Here is a 14,235-nt window from a genome sequence, read left to right on the forward strand (position 1 = left end):
GGGCGTTTGAATTCCGGGTCGCCATCCCTTACCACCTTGGGGGGAATATAACCCACCCTCTCGGCAAAGTGGTTGCCGGGCTCAGGTACCTCGGGACCGCCGATTCCCGTACCACAGACCTACACCGACCTAATAAAGGGTCGGCATCTGTGGCCCCTGAGGTTGCCGAAAGGAAGTCAGAAGACTTCCCCTAACGACCTCGACAAGCCGGGCGTTTGTATTCCGGGTCGCCATCCCTTACCACCTTGGGGAGGAATGAACCTCCCCTCTCGGCAAAGTGGTTGCCGGGCTCGGGTACCTCGGGACCGCCAAGTCCCGTACCACAGACCTACACCGACCTAATAAAGGGTCGGCATCTGTGGCCCCTGAGGGCCCTAACCTAACCTAACCTAACCTAACCTAACCTAACCTAACCTAACCTAACCTAACCTAACCTAACCTAACCTAACCTAACCTAACCTAACCTAACCTAACCTAACCTAACCTAACCTAACCTAACCTAACCTAACCTAACCTAACCTAACCTAACCTAACCTAACCTAACCTAACCTGGCTAACTAACTAACCTAACCTGAACAAGTTAGGTTAAGTTGGAATAGGTTAGATTAGGTTGGGACAAATTAGGTAATTTTTTTTTTTTTTTTTTTTTTTTTTTTGGCGGACCAAAATTTTTAGCGCCAAAAGGCTAAAATTTTCCGTTTTTGCCGCCGGCCGAAGGCCGGCGCAAAATTTACCGACCGTCGGTAATGCAGATTCCTGTTTTACCGACATAGTATCGGTCGGTAAAACAGATTTTTCAATTTTATACGGGTCGGTAAAACAGAATTTAAAAAAAAAAAAAATTTTTTTGCGGACCAAAATTTCTCGCGCCAAAGGCTAAAAATTTTCGTTTTTGCCGCCGGCCGAAGGCCTCAAAAATATTTTACCGACCGTCGGTAATGCAGATTCCTGTTTTACCGACATAGTATCGGTCGGTAAAACAGAATTTAAAAAAAAATATTTTTTTGGCGGACCAAAATTTTCGCGCCAAACTAAAAATTTCGTTTTTGCCGCCGGCCGAAGGCCAACAAATTTTTACACCGACCGTCGGTAATGCAGATTTCTGTTTTATCGACATAGTATCAGTCGGTAAAACAGGTTTTCAATTTTATACAAGTCGGTAAAACAAATTTAAAAAAAAAAAAAAAATTATTTTTATTTTTAAATCTGTTTTACCGACCGATATAAATTTGAAAAATCTGTTTTACCGACCAATCTGGAAAAAACAGAATCTGCATTACCGACAGTCGATAAAAAATTTTCGAGACGGCTTCGGCCGACATCAGAAATTTTCAACCTTTAGATGTTGAAAATTTTGGTCGCAAAAAAAAAAATTTTTTTTTTTAAATCTGTTTTACCGACCGATATAAATTTGAAAAAATCTGTTTTACCGACCGATACTATGTCGGAAAAACAGAAATCTGCATCCGACAGTCGGTAAAAATTTTCGAGCCGGCCTTCGGCCGGCGACAAAACGGAAAGCCTTTGGGGCTAAAATTTTTGGTCCGAAAAAAAAAAATTTTTTTTTCTTTTAAATCTGTTTTACCGACCGATATAAAATTGAAAAATCTGTTTTACCGATTGATACTATGTCGGAAAAACAAAAATCTGCATTACCGACAGTCGGTAAAAAATTTTTTCGCAGGCCTTCGGCCGGCGGCAAAAACGGAAATTTTTAGCCTTTTAACGCTAAAAATTTTGGTCCAAAAAAAAAAAAATTTTTTTTTTTTTTAAATCTGTTTTACCGACCGATATAAATTTGAAAAATCTGTTTTACCGACCGATACTATGTCGGAAAAACAAAAATCTGCATTACCGACAGTCGGTAAAAAATTTTCGCGCAGGCCTTTGGCCGGCGGCAAAACAAATTTTTAGCCTTTTGGGACTAAAAATTTTGGTCCGGAAAAAAAAAAAATTTTTTTTAAATCTGTTTTACCGACCGATATAAAATTGAAAAATCTGTTTTATTGATTAATACTATGTCGGAAAAACAAAAATCTGCATTACCGACAGTCGGTAAAAAATTTTCGCGCAGGCCTTCGGCCGGCGACAAAAACGGAAATTTTTAGCCTTTTGGCGCTAAAAATTTTGGTCCGGGAAAAAAATAAAAAAATTTTTTTTTTTTTTAAATCTGTTTTACCGACCGATATAAAATTGAAAAATCTGTTTTACCGATTGATACTATGTCGGAAAAACAAAATCTGCATTACCGACAGTCGGTATAAAATTCGCGCAGGCCTTCGGGCCGCAACAAAAGAAGTTTTAGCCTTTGGCGCTAAAATTTTGGTCCGCCAAAAAAAAAAAAATTTTTTTTTAAATCTGTTTTACCGACCGATATAAAATTGAAAATTCTGTTTTACCGATTGATACTATGTCGGAAAAACAAAAATCTGCATTACCGACAGTCGGTATAAAATTTTCGCGCAGGCCTTCGGCCGGCGGCAAAAATTTCAAATTTTAGCCTTGGCGCTAAAATTTTGTCCATAAAAAAAAAAAAAAATTTTTTTTTTTTTTTAAATCTGTTTTACCGACCGATATAAAATTGAAAATTCTGTTTTACCGATTGATACTATGTCGGAAAAACAAAAATCTGCATTACCGACAGTCGGTATAAAATTTTCGCGCAGGCCTTCGGCCGGCGGCAAAAACGGAAATTTTATGTAAAAATTTTGGTCATAAAAAAAAAAAATTTTTTTTAAATCTGTTTTACCGACCGATATAAAATTGAAAAATCTGTTTTACCGATTAATACTATGTCGGAAAAACAAAAATCTGCATTACCGACAGTCGGTAAAAAATTTTCTCGCAGGCCTTTGGCCGGCGGCAAAAGCAAATTTTTAGCCTTTGGCGCTAAAAATTTGGTCCATAAAAAAAAAAATTTTTTTTAAATCTGTTTTACCGACCAATATAAATTTAAAAATCTGTTTTACCGACCGATACTATGTTGAAAAACAAAATCTGCATTACCGACAGTCGGTAAAAAATTTTGCGCAGCCTTTGGCCGGCGGCAAAAACGGAAATTTTTAGTTTGGGAAAAATTTTGGTCGGAAAAAAAAAAAATTTTTTTTTAAATCTGTTTTACCGACCGATATAAAATTGAAAATCTGTTTTACCGATTGATACTATGTCGGAAAAACAAAATTTGCATTACCGACAGTCGGTAAAATTTTCGCGCAGGCCTTCGGCCGGCGGCAGAAATTTTAGCCTTTTGGCGCTAAAATTTTTGGTCCGAAAAAAAAAAAAAAAAAATTTTTTTTTTTTTTTATCTGTTTTACCGACCGATATAAATTTAAAAAATCTGTTTTACCGACCGATACTATGTTGAAAAAACAAAAATCTGCATTACCGACAGTCGGTAAAAAATTTTCGCGCAGGCTTTCGGCCGGCGACAAAAACGGAAATTTTTAGCCTTTTGGCGCTAAAAATTTTGGTCGGGAAAAAAAAATTTTTTTAAATCTGTTTTACCGACATATAATCGGTAAAACAAATTTTAATTTAAAATTGGTCGGTAAAACAGATTTTAAAAAAAAAATCTGCGCAGGTAGAAAGATGGGGAATCAGTAGAAAGATGTTTTGTTAATAAAATTTAGTTCTATCTCTCCCCCTGCGCTTTGAGCAAAAACCAAAAAAAAAAAAATCTGCGCAAGTAGAAAGATGGGGGAATCAGTAGAAACATTTTTTGTTAATAAAATTTTGTTCTATCTCTCCCCCTGCGCGCAGGAGGGCAAACAAAAAAGAAAAATCTGCGCAGGTAGAAAGATGGGGGAATCAGTAGAAACATTTTTGTTAATAAAATTTTCTATCTCTCCCCCTGCGCTTGCCGAGGGCAAAACCAAAAAAAAAAAATCTGCGCAGGTAGAAAGATGGGGGAATCAGTAGAAACATTTTTGTTAATAAAATTTTGTTCTATCTCTTTCCTGGCGCACTGAGGGCAAAAACCAAAAAAAAAAAAAAAAATCTGCGCAGGTAGAAAGATGGGGAATCAATAGAAACATTTTTGTTAATAAAATTTTGTTCTATCTCTCCCCCTTGCGCTGAGGGCAAAAACCAAAAAAAAAAAAAAATCTGGGCAGGTAGAAAGAAGGGGGACATAAATTGAAACAATTTTTGTTAATAATATTTTGTTCTATCTCTTCCCCCTGCGCGCACGCAAAAAAAAAAAAAAAAAAAATCTGGGCAGGTAGAAAGAAGGGGGACATAAATTGAAACATTTTTTGTTAATAAAATTTTGTATCTTTTCCCCCTGCGCGCACGAAGGCAAAAACCAAAAAAAAAAAAAAAATCTGCGCAGGTAGAAAGATGGGGGAATCAGTAGAAACATTTTTGTTAATAAAATTTTGTTCTATCTCTCTCCCCTGCGCGCACAGGGCAAAAACCAAAAAAATCTGCGCAGGTAGAAAGATGGAATCAGTAGAAACATTTTTGTTAATAAAATTTTGTTCTATCTCTCCCCCTGCGCGCACGAGGGCAAAAATTAAAAAAAAAAAAAAAATCTGCGCAGGTAGAAAGATGAGGAATCAGTAGAAACATTTTTTGTTAATAAAATTTTGTTCTATCTCTCCCCCTGCGCGCACGAGAACAAAAACCAAAAAAAAAAAAATCTGCGCAGGTAGAAAGATGGGGGAATCAGTAGAAACATTTTTTGTTAATAAAATTTTGTTCTATCTCTCCCCCTGCGCCTTACGAGAACAAAACCAAAAAAAAAAAATCTGCGCAGGTAGAAAGATGGAATCAATAGAAACATTTTTGTTAATAAAATTTTGTTCTATCTCTCCCCCTGCGCTACGAGGGCAAAAACCAAAAAAAAAAAAATCTGCGCAGGTAGAAAGATGGGGAATCAGTAGAAACATTTTTGTTAATAAAATTTTCTATCTCTCCCCCCTGCGCGCCGAGGGCAAAAACAAAAAAAAAAAAAAAATCTGCAGGTAGAAAGATGGGGGAATCAGTAGAAACATTTTTGTTAATATAATTTTGTTCTATCTCTCCCCCTCCACGAAGGAAAAAACAAAAAAAAAAAAAAAAATCTGGGCAGGTAGAAAGAAGGGGGACATAAATTGAAACAATTTTTGTTAATATAATTTTGTTCTCTCTCCCCCTGCGCACAAGGGCAAAAACAAAAAAAAAAAAAAAATCTGGGCAGGTAGAAAGAAGGGGACATAAATTGAAACATTTTTGTTAATAAAATTTTGTTCTATCTCTTCCCCCGCTACAGAACAAAAACCAAAAAAAAAAAAAAAATCTGGGCAAGTAGAAAGAAGGGGACATAAATTGAAACAATTTTTGTTAATAAAATTTTGTTCTATCTCTTCCCCCTGCGCGCACGAGAGCAAAAACCAAAAAAAAAAAAATCTGGGCAGGTAGAAAGAAGGGGGACATAAATTGAAACATTTTTGTTAATAAAATTTTGTTCTATCTCTTCCCCTCTGCGCGCCGACAAAAAAACAAAAAAAAAAAAAAATTGGTAGAAAGAAGGACATAAATTAAAACAATTTTTGTTAATAAAATTTTGTTCTATCTCTTCCCCCCCGCGCACGAGGGCAAAAACCAAAAAAAAAAAAAAAAGCAGGAGGTAGAAGAAGGGGACATAAATTGAAACATTTTTGTTAATAAAATTTTGTTCTATCTCTCTCCCCTTCCGCGCACGAGAGCAAAAACCAAAAAAAAAAAAAACTTTGATCGTTAATATCTTGGTCCACAGACGTCGTAGGGTCTGATCGAAAGCTCGTTTTGAAGGGCTTGAAAGCGCGTCGAACAAAAAAGCGCAATAGCCTAGCTCTTCTGGATCGCGAGATATTCACATTTTCCAACTTTGATCGTTAATATCTCGGTCTACAGGCGTCGTAGGGGTCTGATCGAAAGCTCGTTTTAAAGGGCTTGCAAGCCCGCGTCGAACAAAAAAAAGCGCAATAGCCTAGCTTTTCTGGTTCGCGAGATATTTCACATTTTCCGAAAAACTTTGATCGTTAATATCTCGGTCCACAGGCGTCGTAGGGGTCTGATCGAAAGCTCGTTTTGAAGGGCTTGCAAGCCCGCGTCGAACAAAAAAAGGCGCAATAGCCTAGCTCTTCTGGTTCGCGAGATATTTCACATTTTCCGAAAAACTTTGATCGTTAATATCTCGGTCCACAGGCGTCGTAGGGGTCTGATCGAAGCTCGTTTTGAAGGGCAAGCCCGCGTCGAACAAAAAAGCGCAATAGCCTGCCCTTCTGGTTCGCGAGATATTTCACATTTTCGAAAAACTTTGATCGTTAATATCTCGGTTCACAGGCGTCGTAGGGGTCTGATCAGCTCGTTTTGAAGGGCATGAAAGCCCGCGTCGAACAAAAAAAGCGCAACCTAGCTCTTCTGGTTCGCGAGATATTTACATTTTCGAAAAACTTTGATCGTTAATATCTCGGTCCACAGGCGTCGTGGGGTCTACGAAAGCTCGTTTTGAAGGGCTTTCAAGCCTTTCAAAACGAGCTTTCGATCAGATTCCTACGACGCCTGTGGACCGAGATATTAACGATCAAAGTTTTTCGAAAAATGAAATATCTCGCGAACCAGAAGAGCTAGGCTATTGCGCTTTTTTGTTCGACGCGGGCTTTCAGAGCGATCAGATACGACGCCTGTGAACCGAGATATTAACGATCAAAGTTTTTCGGAAAATGTGAAATATCTCGCGAACCAGAAGGGCTAGGCTATTGCGCTTTTTTTTGTTCGACGCGGGCTTTCAAGCCCTTCAAGACTGATCAGACCGTACGAGACCGAGATATTAACGATCAAAGTTTTTCGGAAATGTAAAATATCTCGCGAACCAGAAGAGCTAGGCCATTGCGCTTTTGTTCGACGCGGGCTTTCAAGCCCTTTAAAACGAGCTTTCGATCAGACCTACGACGCCTGTGGACCGAGATATTAACGATCAAAGTTTTTCGGAAAATGTGAAATCTCGCGAACCAGAAGGGCTAGGCTATTGCGCTTTGTTCGACGCGGGAAAACGCTTTCATTACGACGACCGAGATATTAACGATCAAAGTTTTTCGGAAAATGTGAAATATCTCGCGAACCAGAAGAGCTAGGCTAGCGCTTTTTTTTCGACGCGGGCAAGCCCTTCAAAACGAGCTTTCGATCAGACGACGTTTGTGGACCGAGATATTAACGATCAAAGTTTTTCGGAAAATGTGAAATATCTCGCGAACCAGAAAAGCTAGGCTATTGCGCTTTTTTTTGTTCGACGCGGGCTTGCAAGCCCTTTAAAACGAGCTTTCGATCAGACCCCTACGACGCCTGTGGACCGAGATATTAACGATCAAAGTTTTTCGGAAAATGTGAAATATCTCGCGAACCAGAAGAGCTAGGCTATTGCGCTTTTTTTTGTTCGACGCGGGCTTTCAAGCCCTTCAAAACGAGCTTTCGATCAGACCCCTACGACGCCTGTGGACCGAGATATTAACGATCAAAGTTTTTCGGAAAATGTGAAATATCTCGCGAACCAGAAGGGCTAGGCTATTGCGCTTTTTTTTTCGACGCGGGCTTTCAAGCCCTTCAAAACGAGCTTTCGATCAGACCCCTACGACGCCTGTGGACCGAGATATTAACGATCAAAGTTTTTCGGAAAATGTGAAATATCTCGCGAACCAGAAGAGCTAGGCTATTGCGCTTTTTTTTGTTCGACGCGGGCTTTCAAGCCCTTCAAAACGAGCTTTCGATCAGACCCCTACGACGTTTGTGGACCGAGATATTAACGATCAAAGTTTTTCGGAAAATGTGAAATATCTCGCGAACCAGAAAAGCTAGGCTATTGCGCTTTTTTTTGTTCGACGCGGGCTTGCAAGCCCTTTAAAACGAGCTTTCGATCAGACCCCTACGACGCCTGTGGACCGAGATATTAACGATCAAAGTTTTCGGAAAATGTGAAATATCTCGCGAACCAGAAGAGCTAGGCTATTGCGCTTTTTTGTTCGACGCGGGCTTTCAAGCCCTTCAAAACGAGCTTTCGATCAGACCCCTACGACGCCTGTGGACCGAGATATTAACGATCAAAGTTTTTCGGAAAATGTGAAATATCTCGCGAACCAGAAGGGCTAGGCTATTGCGCTTTTTTTGTTCGACGCGGGCTTTCAAGCTCTTCAAAACGAGCTTTCGATCAGACCCTACGACGCCTGTGGACCGAGATATTAACGATCAAAGTTTTTCGGAAAATGTGAAATATCTCGCGAACCAGAAGGGCTAGGCTATTGCGCTTTTTTTTGTTCGACGCGGGCTTTCAAGCCCTTCAAAACGAGCTTTCGATCAGACCCCTACGACGCCTGTGGACCGAGATATTAACGATCAAAGTTTTTCGGAAAATGTTAAATATCTCGCGAACCAGAAGAGCTAGGCTATTGCGCTTTTTCTTGTTCGACGCGGGCTTTCAAGCCCTTCAAAACGAGTTTTCGATCAGACCCCTACGACGCCTGTGGACCGAGATATTAACGATCAAAGTTTTTCGGAAAATGTGAAATATCTCGCGACTCAGAAGAGCTAAACTATTTTGCACGTCAATTTACAACAATTTAATGCTATTTATTAAGTATATTTACAATATTTTATTAATCGAATCGTTTCATGAATGTCAGTACTAATGCTGTGTTCCTATTGGTTCAAATTAATCGAATGACATTTTACACATTTTTTTGCGTTATTTATAAATTTTTGTACTAAATTATATTTTGCACGTCAATTTACAACAATTTAATGCTATTTATTAATTATTTTTACAATATTTTATTAATCGAATCGTTTCATGAATGTCAGTATTTATGCTGTGTTCCTATTGGTTAAAAATAATCGAGTGACATTTTGCACGTGTTTTTGGCGTTATTTATAAGTTTTTATACTAAATCGTATTTTGCATGTTAGTTTACAACAATTTTATGCTATTTATTAATTATTTTTACAATATTTTATTAATCGAATCGTTTCATGAATGTCAGTACTAATGCTGTGTTCCTATTGGTTGAAAATAATCGAGTGACATTTTGCACGTGTTTTTGGCGTTATTTATAAGTTTTTATACTAAATCGTATTTTGCAGATTAGTTTACAACAATTTAATGCTATTTATTAATTATTTTTACAATATTTTATTACTCGAATCGTTTCATGAATGTCAGTACTAATGCTGTGTTCCTATTGGTTGAAAATAATCGAGTGACATTTTGCACGTGTTTTTGGCGTTATTTATAAGTTTTTATACTAAATCGTATTTTGCAAGTTAGTTTACAACAATTTAATGCTATTTATTAATTATTTTTACAATATTTTATTAATCGAATCGTTTCATGAATGTCAGTACTAATGCTGTGTTCCTATTGGTTGAAAATAATCAACTGACATTTTGAACGTGTTTTTGGCGTTATTTATAAATTTTTATACTGAATCGTATTTTGCACGTTAATTTACAACAATTTAATGTTATTTGTTAAGTATTTTTACAATATTTTATTAATCAAATCGTTTCATGAATGCCAGTATTAATGCTGTGTTTTCATTGGTGAATATTTTACGCAAAATATTTTATGCTTATTTTATTCGTTTGTGGGAGATCAACTGTTTCCTCGAGTGTCCGGTTGGATTTTTTAACTAATTTAAACAGTCTTTTTAAATCCCACAAAGTGCCAAGACTGTGCATCAACGGGAACTAATTTTTATAAAAGTTCTAAAAGTGACAGGTATGTGTTATTGATTAAAGTTTAAAGTCAGAGAAACAAATATTTCTATTTGTTTTACAGGCTTTAAACTTTATAGGCAAAAGATACGTGACGGCAGCTAACCAACGAGACCATCCGGAGTTCCGGGGAAGCCGCAGAAGTCTCTCTGACCATTTCTGGTGCAAGAGAAAAATCCTCGTACCCAGTAATCCAGATAGCACTGACACTTTGCAGAGTGAATTCAGGTATGTCATGCGTTAGAATTTAATTAGAGCACCCTCCTCTATCGTGAGGGACCGATTTTAGATTGCTCGAGAGCCTCAATTAATTAAAAAGTGAGAAAATAGTCAAAATATAACTTTAACCTCAATGTGTAACTTATGAGATTTTTAGTTTTAATTTAAAAATACTTCTGCTTTATTTACAGGTTTGGCGCTTTGGGGACGAAAGGTTTGCGACGGAAACTAACCAAGGAAACCGTCCGAAGACCCGGGAAAGCCGCAAAAGTCTCTCTGACCATTTCTGGTGCAAGAGAAAATTCCTCGACTTACCCAGTACTCCAGATAGCACTAACACTTTGCAGAGTGAATTCAGGTATGTCATGCGTTAGAATTTAATTAGAGCACCCTCCTCTATCGTGAGGGACCGATTTTAGATTGCTCGAGAGCCTCAGTTAATTAAAAAGTGAGAAAATTGTCAAAATATAACTTTAACCTCAATGTGTCACTTATGAGATTTTTAGTTTTAATTTAAAAATACTTCTGCTTTATTTACAGGGATGGCGCTTTGGGGACGAAAGGTTCGCGACGGAAACTAACCAAGGAAACCGTCCGGAGACCCGGGGAAGCCGCAAAAGTCTCTCTGACCATTCCTGGTGCAAGAGAAAATTCCTCGACTTACCCAGTACTCCAGATAGCACTAACACTTTGCAGAGTGAATTCAGGTATGTCATGCGTTAGAATTTAATTAGAGTACTTTCCTTTATCGTGAGGGACCGATTTTAGATTGCTCGAGAGCCTCAGTTAATTAAAAAGTGAGAAAATTGTCAAAATATAACTTTAACCTCAATGTGTCACTTATGAGATTTTTAGTTTTAATTTAAAAATACTTCTGCTTTATTTACAGGTTTGGCGCTTTGGGGACGAAAGGTTCGCGACGGAAACTAACCAAGGAAACCGTCCGGAGACCCGGGGAAGCCGCAAAAGTCTTTGTGACCATTTCTGGTGCAAGAGAAAATTCCTCGACTTACCCAGTACTCCAGATAGCACTAACACTTTGCAGAGTGAATTCAGGTATGTCATGCGTTAGAATTTAATTAGAGTACCCTCCTCTATCGTGAGGGACCGATTTTAGATTGCTCGAGAGCCTCAGTTAATTAAAAAGTGAGAAAATTGTCAAAATATAACTTTAACCTCAATGTGTCACTTATGAGATTTTTAGTTTTAATTTAAAAATACTTCTGCTTTATTTACAGGTTTGGCGCTTTGGGGACGAAAGGTTCGCGACGGAAACTAACCAAGGAAACCGTCCGGAGACCCGGGGAAGCCGCAAAAGTCTCTCTGACCATTCCTGGTGCAAGAGAAAATTCCTCGACTTACCCAGTACTCCAGATAGCACTAACACTTTGCAGAGTGAATTCAGGTATGTCATGCGTTAGAATTTAATTAGAGTACTTTCCTTTATCGTGAGGGACCGATTTTAGATTGCTCGAGAGCCTCAGTTAATTAAAAAGTGAGAAAATTGTCATAATATAACTTTAACCTCAATGTGTCACTTATGAGATTTTTAGTTTTAATTTAAAAATACTTCTGCTTTATTTACAGGTTTGGCGCTTTGGGGACGAAAGGTTCGCGACGAAAACTAACCAAGGAAATCGTCCGGAGACCCGGGGAAGCTGCAGAAGTCCCTCTGACCATTCCTGGTACAAGAGAAAATTCCTCGACTTACCCAGTACTCCAGATAGCACTAACACTTTGCAGAGTGAATTCAGGTATGTCATGCGTTAGAATTTCATTAGAGCACCCTCCTTTATCGTGAGGGACCGATTTTAGATTGCTCGAGAGCCTCAGTTAATTAAAAAGTGAGAAAATTGTCAAAATATAACTTTAACCTCAATGTGTAACTTATGAGATTTTTAGTTTTAATTTAAAAATACTTCTGCTTTATTTACAGGTTTGGCGCTTTGGGGACGAAAAGTTCGCGACGAAAACTAACCAAGGAAACCGTCCGGAGACCCGGGGAAGCTGCAGAAGTCCCTCTGACCATTCCTGGTCCAAGAGAAAATTCCTCGACTTACTTAGTACTCCAGATAGCACTAACACTTTGCAGAGTGAATTCAGGTATGTCATGCGTTAGAATTTAATTAGAGCACCCTCCTCTATCGTGAGGGACCGATTTTAGATTGCTCGAGAGCCTCAGTTAATTAAAAAGTGAGAAAATAGTCAAAATATAACTTTAACCTCAATGTGTCACTTATGAGATTTTTAGTTTTAATTTAAAAATACTTCTGCTTTATTTACAGGTTTGGCGCTTTGGGGACGAAAGGTTCGCGACGGAAACTAACCAAGGAAACCGTCCGGAGACTTGGGGAAGCCGCAAAAGTCTCTCTGACCATTTCTGGTGCAAGAGAAAATTCCTCGACTTACCCAGTACTCCAGATAGCACTAACACTTTGCAGAGTGAATTCTGGTATGTCATGCGTTAGAATTTAATTAGAGCACCCTCCTCTATCGTGAGGGACCGATTTTAGATTGCTCGAGAGTTTCAGTTAATTAAAAAGTGAGAAAATTGTCAAAATATAACTTTAACCTCAATGTGTCACTTATGAGATTTTTAGTTTTAATTTAAAAATACTTCTGCTTTATTTACAGGTTTGGCGCTTTGGGGACGAAAGGTTCGCGACGGAAACTAACCAAGGAAACCGTCCGGAGACCCGGGGAAGCCGTAGAAGTCTCTCTGACCATTCCTGGTGCATGAGAAAATTCCTCGACTTACTCAGTACTCCAGATAGCACTAACACTTTGCAGAGTGAATTCAGGTATGTCATGCGTTAGAATTTAATTAGAGTACCTTCCTCTATCGTGAGGGACCGATTTTAGATTGCTCGAGAGCCTCAGTTAATTAAAAAGTGAGAAAATTGTCAAAATATAACTTTAACCTCAATGTGTCACTTATGAGATTTTTAGTTTTAATTTAAAAATACTTCTGCTTTATTTACAGGTTTGGCGCTTCGGGGACGAAAGGTTCGCGACGAAAACTAACCAAGGAAACCGTCCGGAGATCCGGGGAAGCTGCAGAAGTCCCTCTGACCATTCCTGGTACAAGAGAAAATTCCTCGACTTACCCAGTACTCCAGATAGCACTAACACTTTGCAGAGTGAATTCAGGTATGTCATGCGTTAGAATTTAATTAGAGTACCCTCCTCTATCGTGAGGGACCGATTTTAAATTGCCCGAGAGCCTCAGTTAATTAAAAAGTGAGAAAATTGTCAAAATATAACTTTAACCTCAAAGTGTCACTTATAAGATTTTTAGTTTTAATTTAAAAATACTTGTGCTTTATTTACAAGTTTGGCGCTTTGGGGACGAAAGGTTCACGACGGAAACTAACCAAGGAAACTGTCCGGAGATTCGGGGAAGCCGCAGAAGTCTTTCTGACCATTCCTGGTGCAAGAGAAAAATCCTCGACTTACTTAGTACTCCAGATAGCACTAACACTTTGCAGAGTGAGTTCAGGCTTCTAAGTTAAATTTCAGACTAAAATTTGGTTTATTTAAGTGTAGTAGAGTGTTCTAAATACAATTGAATTATACTGTTAACTGTAAATAATTTTTTATTTCAGATTTTTGGTGATTGGTGTTCTGCGAGAGTCACAGAAGTTTCACTGCACTTGAACAAGTTGTGAAAATAGTTCTGCGTTTTCCTCGAGTGCCCGGTTGGTTTTTTTATCAAATATAAACCTTCCTCTTGCTGCTGAAAAAGTGCCAAGTCTGTACAATATCGGGAATTATTTTTTATAAGATTTATATTCAAACTTATTTTATAATTTTGTATATTACATCTCGTTATAATATAAAATTAAATTAATTAAGTTAAATATTTTTATCAAAGATATATTATATATTTACCTCAACAAACTATAAACTTTTGATTTATTTTTTGTAATCGTAATTTCTTCTGTGTTTCGATGTTCTTGACACTACGACTCACTACGTTATATTGCGTTACGTTTTACTTTGTGCGTTGATCAAAGTTTAAGTTTAAGTGTGGCCTAAGTTTAAGGTTCGTATGCAACGTAACGTAACATCACGTAACGCACTACGGAAGTTCTTGTGCGGTGCGCCTATTACTGGATGCACACCAACGCGATTTTTTTTAATTTAAATATTTTTGAACGTGTCGACATGGCGGCCAATTGATTTGTCATGCGATATCGACCTAAAGCTGCGTTCGAAAAACGAGGTCTTTGCGACTGCTCTTTGTTGCATGCCATTCTCCTTGCCATTTGCCACTGCCACCACCACCAC

General features: G+C 38.1%; 2 long non-coding RNA genes across 2 annotated transcripts; both read left to right on the top strand.

Annotated features, from left to right (window-relative positions):
- Positions 1-9,483: 9,483 nt before the first annotated feature.
- Positions 9,484-10,026, top strand: LOC139106190 (uncharacterized). Its single transcript, XR_011546307.1, has 2 exons — positions 9,484-9,730; positions 9,791-10,026. It is a non-coding gene; the product is annotated as an uncharacterized lncRNA (long non-coding RNA).
- Positions 10,027-11,083: 1,057 nt separating this feature from the next.
- Positions 11,084-12,482, top strand: LOC139106068 (uncharacterized). Its single transcript, XR_011546294.1, has 3 exons — positions 11,084-11,350; positions 11,533-11,699; positions 11,882-12,482. It is a non-coding gene; the product is annotated as an uncharacterized lncRNA (long non-coding RNA).
- Positions 12,483-14,235: the final 1,753 nt, after the last annotated feature.

The sequence above is a fragment of the Cardiocondyla obscurior genome, linkage group LG10 (genome assembly GCF_019399895.1).
Source record: "Cardiocondyla obscurior isolate alpha-2009 linkage group LG10, Cobs3.1, whole genome shotgun sequence".
NCBI classification, from domain to species: domain Eukaryota; kingdom Metazoa; phylum Arthropoda; class Insecta; order Hymenoptera; family Formicidae; genus Cardiocondyla; species Cardiocondyla obscurior.